The sequence below is a fragment of the Mustela erminea genome, chromosome 2, assembly GCF_009829155.1.
Source record: "Mustela erminea isolate mMusErm1 chromosome 2, mMusErm1.Pri, whole genome shotgun sequence".
Lineage (NCBI taxonomy): Eukaryota > Metazoa > Chordata > Mammalia > Carnivora > Mustelidae > Mustela > Mustela erminea.
The window spans coordinates 138631911-138646766 of record NC_045615.1 but is presented as its reverse complement, the minus strand read 5'-3'; the positions used below and the strand labels follow the sequence as shown (position 1 = coordinate 138646766).

The following is a 14856-nucleotide window of genomic DNA, read 5'->3' as shown; positions in this document are numbered from 1 at the left end:
CCAGATCGTAAACACTTTTAGCTCTGTGGGCCATGCCATCTCTGCTGCAACTGCTGGTGCCATTAGAGGGCAAAGCAGCCATAAACAACACATAAATAAATGAGGACAGCTGTGTTCCAATAAAACTTTATTTATAAAATCTAGGTAGTAGGCCGAATTTGGCCCGTGGGCCGTAATTTGCCAATGCTGGGTATAAAGGCACAATAATTACAACAGAATGGTAGATGTGCGAGAAGATAAATCAATGGAAGAGCGCTGATCAACATATGTACATCTGTGTAAACACACATACGTAATTAATATACGATAAAATGACACTCAAATCAATGAGGAGGAGAGAATCAGTAAAGAGAGGGGCAAATGCTAGCATGTGGAACAGACTACAGTTAATTTTAACCTCACCCAGAAGTTATAGATGGAAGGGGAAGGCGTTTGAGCTGAAAGAAAATCCCTTCTCTTGGGTTCGGGGCCGTGCACGCTCTGCCTCTGCCCGTCTCTGGTCTCATCTCCTACCCGACCTCCTCTCGCTTATTCGCCTCAGCCTCGTGAGCTTCCCGCTGTTCTGTGAATATTCTCCAATCTCAGGCCTTCACTCGTGCTTTGCCTCAAGCCTTCTGCTCTCTGATGAGAATATGGCTGCTCTCATATTTCCCCGGGCTGCACCACCACGTGCCTTCTTACACAACCTCGCCGGACCAACAAATAGGACCCCTTCTTCAATCTTTATCACTTTCCCACACGTTCCTTTCCTTTTTCTTTTCTTTGTATCACAGCTTTGTCATCCTCTTCTCCCTTTAAAGGGTAAGCTTCATGGAAGCCAGGACTTGGTCTTGCCCATTACTGCATCCCTAGTACCTAAAACGATACCTGGCACATAATAGGCACTCAATAAATACTCAATGAATGCACGCAGATCAAAGGCACCAAATGTTAATTTCGGTACATTCAGGGCATTTCAAGGGAATCCACACCATTAGACCTTCAGATGTGAGAAGCAGCATGGTAAAAGACGAAACTCATCAAGAAGGCCAAGGTGAGAACATGAAGAATCTGTGAACCCTGCTTACCAGTCTAGATTTACTCTCTCCACCTGGGCCACCTGGGGGTATGCAAATCACACAGACAGACATGGCACATTCAAACAGCATCAATTCTACTCAGGAGTAATTCACCTGACACACAAAGACAGGAGTACGGCACACGACTTCGAGGAGATGTCACCACACCGAGCTCTGCTGCCAGGATCCTGGGGACACTGAAGTCACTGAACCTCTGTCAGAGCAGAATGTTGGTGGAGAACTCTGAGGAGCACTGCTGTGGGTCCAGGTGCTGCAGTGTTCAATTTGGGAACTGTCTAGAAGGATCACTTGGCAGCAAATGTGTGGCATGGACGGTGGGTGGCCTGGCTTCAGAATGGCCTCTCACAAAGACCACCGGAAGAGACTGAGGCGAGGAAGGATTAGGGCCTGATTTGAGATGGGGCAGGACCAGTGGAGAGGAACAACACTGAGTACAGTGGGGCCTCCCCACACCCGCAGGGAACTCACACAAATCCGACCTCATTCACTTGGCCAAAAAAAAAAAAAAAAGGAAAAAGAAAAAAGAAAAAACAAAAGAAAGGAGGAAGAGAGAAGAAAAGAAACTTCACTTGTCCCATAACCGCCGTCCATGCTACTGAATAAGCCAGAGACAGGCACACAGATCCCAAAGCTGCTCGGTCAGTCCATTCCCACATGCTAGTCACATTTTGTGACTCTCACAACACTGGATGAGTCTAGTATTTAAAAATGTATTTTCCATAAAACATGGTCCCTAAATGCAAGCCAGCTGCTTCAACTGGTGCTCCGCTGAAGAGCCAGAGATCTGTTCCAGCGCCGGAGGAAAGAACCGGCCGTGCTGGGCTGATCTCAGGGAACCTCCAGCGGGGCACCTTCTGAAAGCATTTCCAAGGGACGTTTTTAATACAGGGGGTTTTGACCTTACACCAGGACTCAGAACTATCGTCCAGATAAAACGTGATTGCACTATCGGGAAAACCCACTATGACTGCATTCAGGAGACGGCGCGGAGGAGTTCAGTATTTCGTGTCCATCTGTCCAATTCTCCCTTTACTGGCTCAGGCAGGATCGCACAGCTGGCTGTGGCCAAGCTGGGAGTGATTCACAGATCTTCGAATTCCCAATTCAAAGCCCATTCCTCCATTCTAGCTTATTTCTAATCAGAGCGAGAACAGATCGATCTCCAGGCTCCGTTAAAGGAAAAAAGAGCAACACTCTCTCCCACTCGAAGTTGTTAAAAATCAAGTACACAAACTTAGACTAACATTTTCTTAAAAGTTACTAAAACTGGCTAAATCTAAAACAACTTACCAACTTTTTTTGTTTATTTATTTATTTTAGGGGGAGGCAGAGGGAGATGGAGAACTTAAGCAGACTCCACACCAAGCTCCACAGGGGCCTTGATCCCAGGACCCTGAGATCAGGACCTCGGCCGAAGCAGAGTCAGACACTCAACCAACTGTGCCATGCAGGGGTCCCCACCACCTTTATTTAAAGGGAAGAGATGGGCAGACAAGATACCACCAACGCCACCAATGTTATTTTGACTTCAAGTGCACCTCTTTCTTCTCAGCACTAACAATCAATAAAAGTATTTCATTATTTTTCTAAAGATTTTATTTATCTTAGAGAGCGCGAGAGCACACGCATGCCTGCAAGGGAAGAAGAGGAGGGAGCGGGACAGGCCTGACATGCAGCTCCATCCCAGGACCTTGAGATCATGACCTGAATCGAAATCAAGAGTCAGACGCCTAACTGACTGAGCCATCCAGGCGCCCCTAAAAATATTTTATTATTAGCTAGACTCTAGTTGGCCCATCAGTGGGCAATGTGCTCAGGTATAAAGGATTTTAATGCAGCACTGTGCACAGGTATGTGCTTAATAAATGCTTCTTGATGACAATGAAAATGATGAACAAAAGCAGTAAAGGCTCTTGGGGAGGGGAGGGGCAGAATAATGACCATGTTAATGACAAAGAAGTGAAACAAAAATCAGACAAAAATTAAAGGTTATCAAAATCAGCATTGGTCCTGAATGTTTCTCAGACAGATCCAGAACATGAGCGAGCAGAGCCTGGCCTCTCTAACTGGGGTACAGAACGCTCAGGGGCTCTCCAAGTTACAGGTTATATGGCCTGTTCTCCTGAAACGTCAATTTTACTCAGTGATAAGGAAAAAGAAAAATACTCTGTTATCAAAGTCAAGGGTGTATGGTAGCTGAAATGTATTCTTCAGGTTTGCCTTGTCTCCTTCCTTCTAGAAACAGGAGCCCTCTTTCCTGCGGGCTTCAGACAGACAGAATGAGAATGCCAGTGATGTCAAGAAGAGACCCCTACCAACCTATAAAGAGAACACGTAACAATGTCTGATTTCAGTCAATAAGATTTTAGATTTGTTACTGCAGCATAAAAGAAATTAAAACAAAAAACAAAAAACACCCAAGTCTTCAATAAGCCCTTACAAGGCCCTACATGATCTGACCTAAGTCATCTCGTTCCATTATCCCTGCTCACTCCATTCCAGCCACTCTCTTCCTTGAAGACTCAAGTGAATTCCTACCTCAGGGCCTTTGCATTTAATATGCCCTCCGTGTCAATGACTTCTGGTGTTCACAAAGCCTCGCAGCCAACTGCACTCCCTATTCAAATGTCACATCATCAGAGAGGCTCTCCCCACTCCCTATCAAAAGCAGCACCTCCTCCCCCCACCAGCTTTAGATTTCTGTTTGTGTGCTAGGTTTGCAGTTCAGCTTCATCCGACATGCCCCTCTTTGCTAGGAAGTAGGAATCTCTTTTTTTTTGTTTTTTAATATTTTATTTATTTATTTGACAGACAGAGATGACAAGCAGGCAGAGAGGCAGGCGGAGAGAGAGGAGAAAGGAGGAAGCAGGCTCCTCACTGAGCAGAGAGCCCGATGCGGGGCTCAATCCCAGGACCCTACGACCATGACCTGAGCTGAAGGCAGAGGCTTTAATCCACTGAGCCACCCAGGCGCCCCAGGAATCTCTTTTTAAAATGCCTAAAAGCGCCTGCCTCATAGGGATACCGCGAGGCCGGAATGAGTCCATGATGTGATGGGCTTAGAACAGTAGCCAGCGCGAGGTAGGCACTACCGGGGATGCACTATCGGCCCAGCGCCCTCTTCCCCACAGCCCAAACCAAGCCTGCCGGTGAAGCCTCTTTCAAACTAATCCAGCAGCTGCCCATAGAGAATCACCTGGGAAGCTTGAAAAAACGGCCAGGGCCACCATCCGGATGGGAGTGGGGTCACTGATGTTTCAGCAGCCCAGATGATTCTAATAAGCAGCAAGAGAAGGGAGCTCTAGCCCCACTCTAGACTCAGTCCCCAGCCTGCGGGCAGCCAACCCGCTAACGGGACAAGCTCCGCACGCTACAGACCAGAATCTAACTCAGTCATTGGTACCCCAGCAGCGCATTTAAAAGAACCAGAGCAAGATCCAGGGAAAAGATGACGAAACTGAAAAGCCAGGTGAAAATGAGAAACCAAGTAGCAGCGGGAAGATATTAGCATCTCTCTCCTCATCAATAAGTATATACCACTTTACAAGGCACAAAAGCCAGAAGGTGGCAAGGGGAACCCGGATAGGGGGTGGGAGGCAGGTCATCGTGGGTGACTCAGCGTTTTCACGGAACGCAGGCTCCAAAATGAAAGCCATCCAAGCATACCGCGGCTGGCTTTTTCCTTGGGGCTCTCCCAGGACCCATAAAAGAGGCTGTGAGGAGAAGCCATCCGGCACAGAGAGGCGGCGTGCCACCTAGCCGCGTCATCCACTCCGCGGCCTGTGCCTGCCAGTGCCATCTCAAAGGAGCCGGCCACTTCAGGACACCCTGCATGGCTGCACTCCAAGTGTGACAAGGTACAAGGGGCCCTAGATTCATTCCCTGTGCCCCGCCTCACCCACTGAGGAACACAGATCCACTCCACAGTTCAGAGGAAAAATCATCCTTTAATCTCACTGATGTGACAAGAGTTCTACTGCTCTGGCGTCGGAAAGGCCTGAGCTAGAGTCTCAGCTCTGTGACATTCCAGCGGAGTGACCCTGCCCGTGACCCAGTCTCACTGTGCCTCAGTGTCCCCATCTGTACAGCTGCTCTAACGGGCCCCTTTGCACAAGGCTTCTGTGACAGTGAAACGAGATGGTGCCTAAGAAGCACGAGCAGAGCACAGGCCCGTCCCATGCGCCCATCAGGTGCACCGTTTTACTCCCCTGTTATTATCAGAACGTAAAAGAGACTAAGACACACTGAAGCCAGATCAGAAAGTAAAGACAAGGCCGAAGGGATGACAAGGTGACAGGTCATTCAAAGTATGACACCAACAGCCAGCTGCCTGGACTTGAATGTATAACCAACCATCTTCTTCAGCTTCTTGTTTAATTAAGAACAAGTAATCTGTGGTCAAATTTTGGGAATGGCATTTGAAGAAAGGGATATTAAAGCGGAAAAGGACTTAATCTCAACTACAGAAAAAAAAAGAAAAAAATAATTTCAAAGATATTATATGAAAACACATTAGTAGTTCTACTAAGAGGTAAGGGGTTTGGGTTTCGGTTTTGGGTTTTTTTTTTTTTTTTTTTAAAGATTTTATTGATTTATTTGACAGAGAGAAATCACAAGTAGATGGAGAGGCAGGCAGAGAGAGAGAGAGGGAACAGGCTCCCTGCTGAGCAGAAAGCCCGATGCGGGACTCAATCCCAGGATCCTGAGATCATGACCTGAGCTGAAGGCAGCGGCTTAACCCACTGAGCCACTCAGGCACCCCTGGTTTTGGGTTTTTTTTTTTGGTTAAGGTTAATTTACTTATTTGAGAGAGAGCATACCAAGAGGGAAGAGTGGCAGGGGGCGAGGGGAAGAAAATCTTAAGCAGACTCCTGGTGAGCACAGAGCTCAATGTGGGGTTCAATCCCACGACCCTGATATCACCACTTGAGCCAAAACCAAGAGTCAGACGCTTAACCAATGTGCCACTCAGACGCCCCTAAAAGGTAAACTTTATGTTTTGTAGCTTTTCTGCAATGTTGTCCGGTATCTTCTATATTTAAAAATACTATAAAAAGTGTACTTAAAAAGTAGTTAACACAGGTCTGTTTAAAATTAAGACCCCAGAAGACTAAAATGCCGACATCACTAGTGAGTTAAGGAATGCAAGACTTCTCTTTGCCATGATCAGTTCCCCCATTTAGAATCAGTTTCTAAAACCTACTGTCACTGAGGGGAAGACGACAGAAACGAGGGGACAGGAGGGATGGGAAAGAAGGAATTCCTCCTACATCCTGATGCTACTGGGGCCCCTTCTAAGAACAAAAGAACCAAAAGCAAAATGGAGATGACCACATCAGCTGGTTCTGCCATCAACATTCACAGGCCAAAGACAAAAATAGAATGTTGAGTTCCCTGGCACTGGTGGGGCCCCTAGACCCTGGAGTCAGAATGCCCGAGTGAGAATCTCCATTCACCACTTAGAAGCTGTGTGATCTTGAGAAGATTAATTAACCTTTCTGCACCTCAACTTCCTCATCTGTAAAATGGGCGCACTAACAGTACACAATCTGCCTCTGCGGGTGGTTGTGAGGACTGAATGTATTAACGAAGGCAAAGCGGCTGGAACAGCCCAACAATCATCACCAAACATGTGTCAGCCCCACTCCCCCTTGTTGGCCACACTCCCTGCGCCCTGCCTGTGGCTTTTCTCCTCTCCTCTCTCTGCTCCCTCTTCTCAGCCTTTCACGACCAGTTCCTGCCCACCCTCACCTTACCCCCTTGCACCCCAGCCTACCAACGCCCCCCTTCCCCAGCCCCAGTTCTCAGTACTTTGACCCTTGCTATCTCTTTCCCTGAGAAAGCACCCCCCTCCGGCACCCCCGGGGGTGGGCACATACAAAACTTTTTCCTCAGCGGGGAAAACTTCAGAAGTGAAACCCACATGATAAATGCTAACCCTTCCATGAAGTCTAATTTTAATGACTTCCCATTTGTTTCCAAAGCACTCTGGGCAACCCAACCAACCTAGCTGCCACCGTGCCATACCTAAGCTGTCCATTACTTCTCTGCCTGCACCGCTAAAGCTGCCAGAAGAAGCTCTTTGGACACCGGGCCCCAACCCCAAACCCCCAGTCACGTGTGTTACGGCACTGCCTGGCAACAAGAAACCCTCACATGTTTGGTGAATGACTAAGTGAGGGAATGCCTCATTTGGTTCTTTCTGATAACCTCTCTTCCTCTCCAGGGTCTCCTTTTAAAGCCTAACGAGGACAGCGTCATTACACAGCAATCATTAGCAACTAAAACAGAAGAGAGCCAAGCACTTCTCTTAACTGTGTTTGTTTTTTTTCTCATTTAATCCTTGGGATCACTCTGATTTCACCTCCTACCTCCTCCTCTCTGCCCAGCTCCCCACTCCACTCCAAGGCCACCGGCCTCCATGGAATTCCTACCACAGGTCTGCTCCCTCCCAGAGCCCCTGCATTCCTCTTCCCACCGCCCGGAATGCCCCTCACTCCCAGCAGTGACCCTGCTATTAAAAACTACAACATCCTCCACTCCACTCCACTCCCCTCCGTGCTCACGCACCTGTGTGCCCCACCTCCTGCTTTACCCTTCTCTACGGAACTTCCAACCACACTGTATGGTTTACGGGCTTACAGGCTCCCTCCCCTAAGCCATACTGAGAACTTCACAAGAGACAAGAAGAGGGCCTGGTACATGGTAGATACTCAGTAAGCAGTGTAGACCGAACAGCTCCATACCCTGCGGCAGGTACGTTTTAGGCGTGAGGACACAGGTGTGCACTCAGAGAAGCTGATGAGAAACTCACCTGCGGTCACGCAGCTAAGACATAACAGAGCAAGGATGTGAATCCAGGCAATCTGACTCTAGGGCCAACTCTAAACTATTAAGTGTCTCCCAACCTGACCCAGATAATAGTTAAAAGGCATCATCACATTCAGGGAGCAAATGCTAGCCGTCTGTGTCTTTGGGCGGTACAGAACAGCCATCCACTGGAAAACTTGAAAAGGATGAGTAACTTCACTCTAGACAGTTCCATGCGGTAAAGCACGACCGGATTTATAATTTATATAGCACTGAGAGTTTTTCTCTGGACTTAATAGTTCAGGGAAAAAAAAAAAAAAAAAGGAGAGATTTATCACACCTTTTTATACTGTAATATCCCGATGAACAGCAAGATGACAAATCATCAACTAACATGAAGGCGGCTTCCGATGACATATACGAAAAGCCAAAAGTTGTGGTAGGAGATGGAGAAGTACAGACTGCAAGGGAACACACAGGAACCTTTGGGGGGTCAAGAAAACATTCTGGACCTTAATTTTAGTAGCCGTTATGCCAGTATAGATATTTATCAAAATTCATCAAGCTTTACACTTAAAATAGGTTCAATTTTATAGTATGTCTAGGATACTCAGTAAATACTAAAAAGCAATAAAGACTATCAGATAGAGTTCTACCCAAAAAAAGGCACAAAGAATATTTCCAGGCTAATACTCCCAAATTAGATCCAAAAAGACACACCAGAAGTTAGGCATTATTAGCTCCTGAGCATCACACCTCTCTCTCTCTCTCTTTTTTTTTTTAAGGACAAAGAGGTGATTGGAAAAAGACAAGCAGTGAGGAGCTCTCTATAATGAGATCCAGCAGCGTGGCTGATGCGCAGCTCAGAGCCCGCCTGACCATTGGCAAAGGCGGTGCCCACAACTGACATTGACTGTGTGCTCCTTCTGTCCTTTGGATAACCTCAGATCAGGACCCTAGGACCCTGAACAGAGTCCAGTCGGGGCAGTAAGGCACATCACGGCTCGTCTCTTCCAGAGCCTCTGCCCCATCTTGACCAGTGACAGGTACAGATGTTCAATCTGTCAGGATTCTGAGTTTCCAGCATCAGAAACCAACCAGCTAATAGAACAGGACCGTGATTTCTTTTTTTAAAGGGCCATTGGTTAGTTCACAGAAGGACTAGGAAATCCAGAAAACCAAGTCACACAACTTAAGGACACACAGCAGAGCACATGGACACAGCCAGAACTGGCCTGGCCCCTGGGACCAAAGCCGGCAGCTGCCCCCCACTATCTGTCCCCTCCAAAGGGCCTCCAGGGGCTCCCTGCTTCTTTCCAACACTTGCCTCCACCTTCGGAGTCACATTCTGGTGGGCGTGTCTGAGCAGCCTGGCCTGCAAAGGTAGGAATTTCCCAATCAGGGAAAGAGCCAGGGCCCTTTAAGACTGATGATGCCCACCACGAACAGAAAAGGATGACACGCCATCATTGGGAATACTAGTGACAGCAAGTAATAAAAGGTTTTCAAAAAATATTTACAAGAAAAAAATCCTCAAAGAGGGAACTTAAAGGAATCATAACCACAGGTAATGCTACTTGGGGAGGGTGGGAGTTTTTTTCATATCATTTAGTGTTGTACTCAGTATATTAGTTTCAAAAACTACAAGCCTACCTTCCTAAATTGAAAATGACTCATTAAGAGTGTTTTCTAATTAAAAGAAAATTCAAATCCAGAGTAGCAAATACTTTGTCTGCTAGAATAAAGGACACAAGAGAAAAAAAGTCCTTAGCTCTGAAACAGTGATGTGATAATCGCTAAAATATATGATTCTACTTAAAATGCATTTCGATATCTTTTTCTACTTAAAGCATATTTTTTAATTTTTTTTTTAAGATTTTATTTATTTATTTGACAGACAGAGATCAGAAGTAGCAGAGAGACAGGCAGAGAGAGAGAGAGAGAGGAGGAAGCAGGCTTCCTGCTAAGCAGAGAGCCTGATGTGGGGCTCGATCCCAGGATCCTGGGATCATGACTTGAGCTGAAGGCAGAGGCTTTAACCCACTGAGCCACCCAGGCACCCCAAAGCATATTTTTTAAATGTATGTTCTGCTTAAAAGAATAATTCTCAAGAGGTACTTCTCCTAACCCCAATCTCAGAATAAGAAAAAAAAACAAGCTATGAAAAGCTATTAACACTAATTCAAGATGACCAACTATAGAAAGATATCTGCGTCAATATCAGATCATCAGAAAATGCGCCTCCAACTAACAAAGTTTATTTTCTAAACGAAAAAAGCCTTCCAGTGATCTCAATGTGTAGGTAACATGAAATAAACCCTACGGACCAGAATCTGGCCATAAAACAAAAAGACAGGGAATGTCAGACCTGTCAAGCCCTGCCTTAACCTTATCTACACAAGACTTACATACCAGATCCAAAATGGAAGCACACATTTTCACACACAGACTCCGGGGCCCTTAGTCCATCAACAGCATTTTACTTGCTCCTTGAGAATTTCTTCATGCCACAGACATTCTTCAAAACTGGTATCTTTGCACATATTTAAAAAGAACGATTGTTTAAACTGGTTTGCTTATGGTTGACTTTGTCAAAAAAGACCGAATGAATAAGTAAGAGTTTGTATTCCCTGAAGAGACAAACTGAAGATAATGAAAGACAATTCAGAAGCATGCTGGATAGCACAAGGGAGAACTAAAATTTTCCAGATAATTCACTACTTAAGAGTTGACCATTTAAGTGCAATTCAATACCTATTTGAGGCCCTAAACAAAGTGCCATCGTGGATGAGAAATGGATACTAAACAGACGGTCCTAGATCTCAAAGGGGTAAGACTCTAATTGTGGAAGGGACAAGTAAACGAGCAGCTATTGCTGTATTAGACAGAACTGAGAACAAAGGTAAACCCAACTCTGGAGATTCAACGGAGGGAAAGGATGAGTCTGCTAGAGAGGGAACAGGAACCCAGTAAAGAACAGTTCTGCAGAAGCAGCGCTGAGGGCAGCGGGCAAGGAGGCCGCAGTGGGCAGGGGGTGGGAGGGGGCAGAAATGGAGCTTGAACCGCACAAACCAATTCATCCCCAGGTTCTGAGGAGTCTGCATTTTTCATTAAGCAAACAGGAGCCCTTGAGGTTTTGTGTGGGGCAATCCTAAGGACAAAGGTGATTAAACTGGTGATGCAGAGGACAAAGTGAGAGGGGCAGAGGCTAGTAAAAGGATTACTTCAGATTAACAACAAGATGGGTGAGCCCTAGGACAGCAGCAACAGGTAGGAGAGTGTTCGATCGGGGGAGGAGAGGCAGTCTCGCTCTCACCACCAGCCAGGAAAACGAGAGGATGAAGAATGACTTAGTTTCCACCTTGCGTTATTAAATGAATTGTGAATGAATGAAATTAGTCTTGTTTTCCTCTTTGTTTGGACTACTAGGAAGCTCAGAGCCAAATATATGGCTTATTTCTAACATATGGCAAGCAATTATGTGCAGCCTATAAATCTATGGTTTATTTTCCTTCTGTTTTTTAAATTTACTTATGAGAGAGAGACAGGAGGTCAGGAGGGAGAAAGAGAATTCCAAGGAGACCCCATACCGAGTGTGGAGTCTGACCCTGGGATCAATCGCACAACCCCCAGATCATGACCTGAGCTGAGATTAAGAGTCGGACGCTTAATTGACTGAGCCACCCCAGCGCCCCTAATTTCCTTCTCTTTGCAGGCTTTTATCTATACTTAGTAAGTCACCTTTAATTATTTTTAAATGAGGCAGAAAATAAATCGACGTATTAAAAAAAGATTGAGACCAAGCCAGAGACAGCTGGACAAAGTAGCTGGATCAGGGATATAACCTGTAGGCTGCCAACCCAGAGCATTCTCCTCACTGCTCTACCACTCTAGCAAAGGCCACATCTCCCAAAAGAAACTGAAAAAATGCCAGACTTCCAGTTTTTCAAACTTACTTACAAGTAGCAGTGCCATGAAACCAGTTCTCCCCAATGAAACTGAATGGGAAGTCTCCAAGGTGACCTTCTAGAAGACTCCTCTCTGCTAAGAGGGCGTTATAAGAAAACATCTTCCTTCCTTCCCTGTCTCACACAGGCATAATGTCTGGGGCCACAGCAACCACATTGCCAACATGAAGCAATGAGCCCCAGGCTTTCCATAAGCCAAAATACTAAAAATAGAAGAATAAAAGGATGCAAAAAGACTAGAGTCTTCAAAAACATCATTCAGACACTGCACCACCCTTACAACCAACTATTTTCTACACTTCTTGCTACTGGACAACAATAAATTCTGTTATCTATGCCATTTTTTGTAGTGTATTGTTACTTCCCAATGATGGATACAACACTGGTCAAATCATGAGGTCAGTTTCTGACAGGCTGATTTTTATTCTGCTGAGTTAACAAAATCATTACTCTTGAGACGAGAAAATGCAGACATGTATTACAAACATGTATTGCAGTCAAGAAGAAAGCAGTAACCTGTAAGAGCTGTTGGGGGCAGCTAAAGATAAAAACAGAAAGGGATGTAATGATAAATAACATTTGTGATCAAGTATTAATTGACAGGAGCACTTCTTGGAGGCAGGACCAAAGGAAGGAAAGAGTAATGTGCAGAAGTCCTCTAAAATGGAGAAAATGAGGGAGACTTTCTCTTCTGGCAATGTTATAAACAAGATAACCTAAAAATCCTTCCCAATATGAAATAACAAAAAATTCTGTATAAAGTAGAAGAAACATCTGTTTAAACACGCATCTTAGTTCACATGAAAATAAAGAACCTCCCCAAAGACCAAAAATCGAAGAGGAACCCAAAATCCACAGCATAAAGTAGAAGCTGATCATGTTTAGAAACCTAGGGTTTGGGAGACGGGAGGATGGGGAATCGTGTGTGTGTAAAGGGCACCTGATCTTTGCACTGTAACAAAAACAAAAAGGGAAAGAAATTACTGGCATAATATTTTCTTTAAAATATTATATTTTATAATATAATACAATTATAACACAATTATAACTAGTTTTCAACCTCAGACACTTCAAGCTTTATATAAACAAATTCCAGCATTAAGTGCGTATTTTAAAAAACATGTCCATATTACATACTTACATATCACAACACGCTTCCTGAATATTTCATCATAAGATTAAATAAAATATAAGATGAACAGAAATCTTTTCCTGAAAAAACCATACATTGCCCAATTTTTTGGCCATGACTTAATCATTAATCTCTTCATCAAGTTCAGTATATCTGTAACCACACTAAAAGGTTTCCAAATTTCAGGACTTTTGGTAAAATTTTATCATTAGGGTCATTGTAATATTCTTCTAGCGACTAAGCTACCAATAGTTTCATAATACCTTATATATCACAGAAAAATAGTCTGTCATCTTTGAGCTAATGTTACAGCCCTCTACATGACAGATTCTGCAATGTTCAAATTCAGCATATAAATGGTAATTCAGCATATAAATAAATGGTAATAGGAACTGGCAAAGGATGTCGGGTCTGGGGCATCTACAGAGAGGAAGGTCTCTAATATTAAAGAGGCCAAGAGAAAAGAATTACACCCCCAACTTTAAAAAAAAAAAAAAACCTCTTAAGGTCGTCCACTGAGTTTACCTTCTGCTAGCCTCATTTGCTTCCCACATTCCCTTTAAAATTGAAGACATCTTATATTCCCTTTGCTCAGCTTCATGCGGGGTTTATGAATGGGCACAGTTCCACCCTAAATTCCACTAAGCCACCTTCATTACTCAATTCATTTCAAGGCCATCTTCTTTCAGGAAGTCCTATCTTTGGGCAGTTCAAAGAGCCCAGGAAATGCAAGCACATAATTTATATTATAGGCAGAAGGGTTCCATGGGTCTCCACTGCATTCCCAGATTTACCTAAAGACGAAAACCTTTTAACCTTCTGTTTAACGCTGGATGCCACAATAAATACAGCATCCTAAACTCTGCTTTGGACGGTGCTGCACCCTGAATGCTTCTCCAAACCTGTGTGCTATAAGGTAAAAGGCTAAGCATTTACTCTACAAATAAGGCCACTAAATGCAGGGGGAAGTAATCAACTCGGGAATCAAGAACCCAAGTGTGAAAGGACTGCGTTTGGCTTGGTTCTCCCCCTCCCGCCGACTCAGGGAGAAGGTCCAATGAATCGCTCCAGTCCCAGGGGACGAGAGAGGTTCCCAAGGGCTCGCTCGGGTGCTCCGGGAATAAACCACGAGTTAGCAGCGCCGGGAGGCTCCGAGGGGCGCGCTGCATTCTGGGACTCGTTTCCACAGTTACCCACGTGCACCCAACCCAACCGCGACTCCGCGCGGCGCGGACTACAAGTCCCAGAATTCCGCGCGACCGCCTTTCCCCTTCACACCCGGCCACTAGAGCCAGACCCTAAAGGAAACCCCTAAAGCGTCCTCCCCGCAAGCTTGGCAGAGGTCGCGCCCCGCGAGCGCTACGCGGGGCCTCTGGCCCGGCCCTCCCTGCAGGGAAGCGGGTCCCCAGGCACCAGCGTCCACACCTGACGACCAGAAATTAGACAACTGCGTCACAGACTGCCAATCCCACGGACTGCCTGGGACCCCAACACCTCCCCTGCGCAAAACCCCACACCCGGTCTCCGGGGCCCGACCCCTCCGGATCCCGCCGCGGAAAACCCGCAGCCCGCGCCCCGGCCCCGCCTCCCAGTCCCGCAGCCGGAGCCCGCGCCAGCGCTGACCTCGCTTCCCGCCGCTCTGGGGGAACCGCGGCCAGCGCCAACCTCAGGGCACCTCCCCGCCCCCTCCACCTCAGCCCCGCCCCCTCCACTCCCCGCACCCGAAGCTCAGGGCTCCCCCTTCCACGGACTCTGTCTTGATCGGGGGGGAGGGATCCCCTCCCAGAAAACATAGTCTGACACCTCCCCCTCCCACCCCGAGCCCCGCGCGGACCGAATCTGGACTTGACAGTCCTCCCCCTGCCCT

The 14856-nt window shown here is 46.1% G+C and overlaps 1 protein-coding gene across 6 annotated transcripts in view; it reads right to left on the bottom strand.

Annotated features, from left to right (window-relative positions):
• DCUN1D4 (defective in cullin neddylation 1 domain containing 4) overlaps nt 1-14856 on the bottom strand; it is a 79815-nt gene that overhangs the window by 54324 nt on the left and 10635 nt on the right. The window contains exon 1 of one of the 6 annotated variants that reach the window (XM_032334279.1): nt 14613-14633. The exons of the other annotated variants lie outside the window; for them this stretch is intronic. The gene's annotated coding sequence lies outside the window, so the exon portion shown is untranslated. Of the gene's footprint in view, nt 1-14612; nt 14634-14856 lie in introns of those variants that run through there. 6 annotated transcript variants of the gene reach the window in all.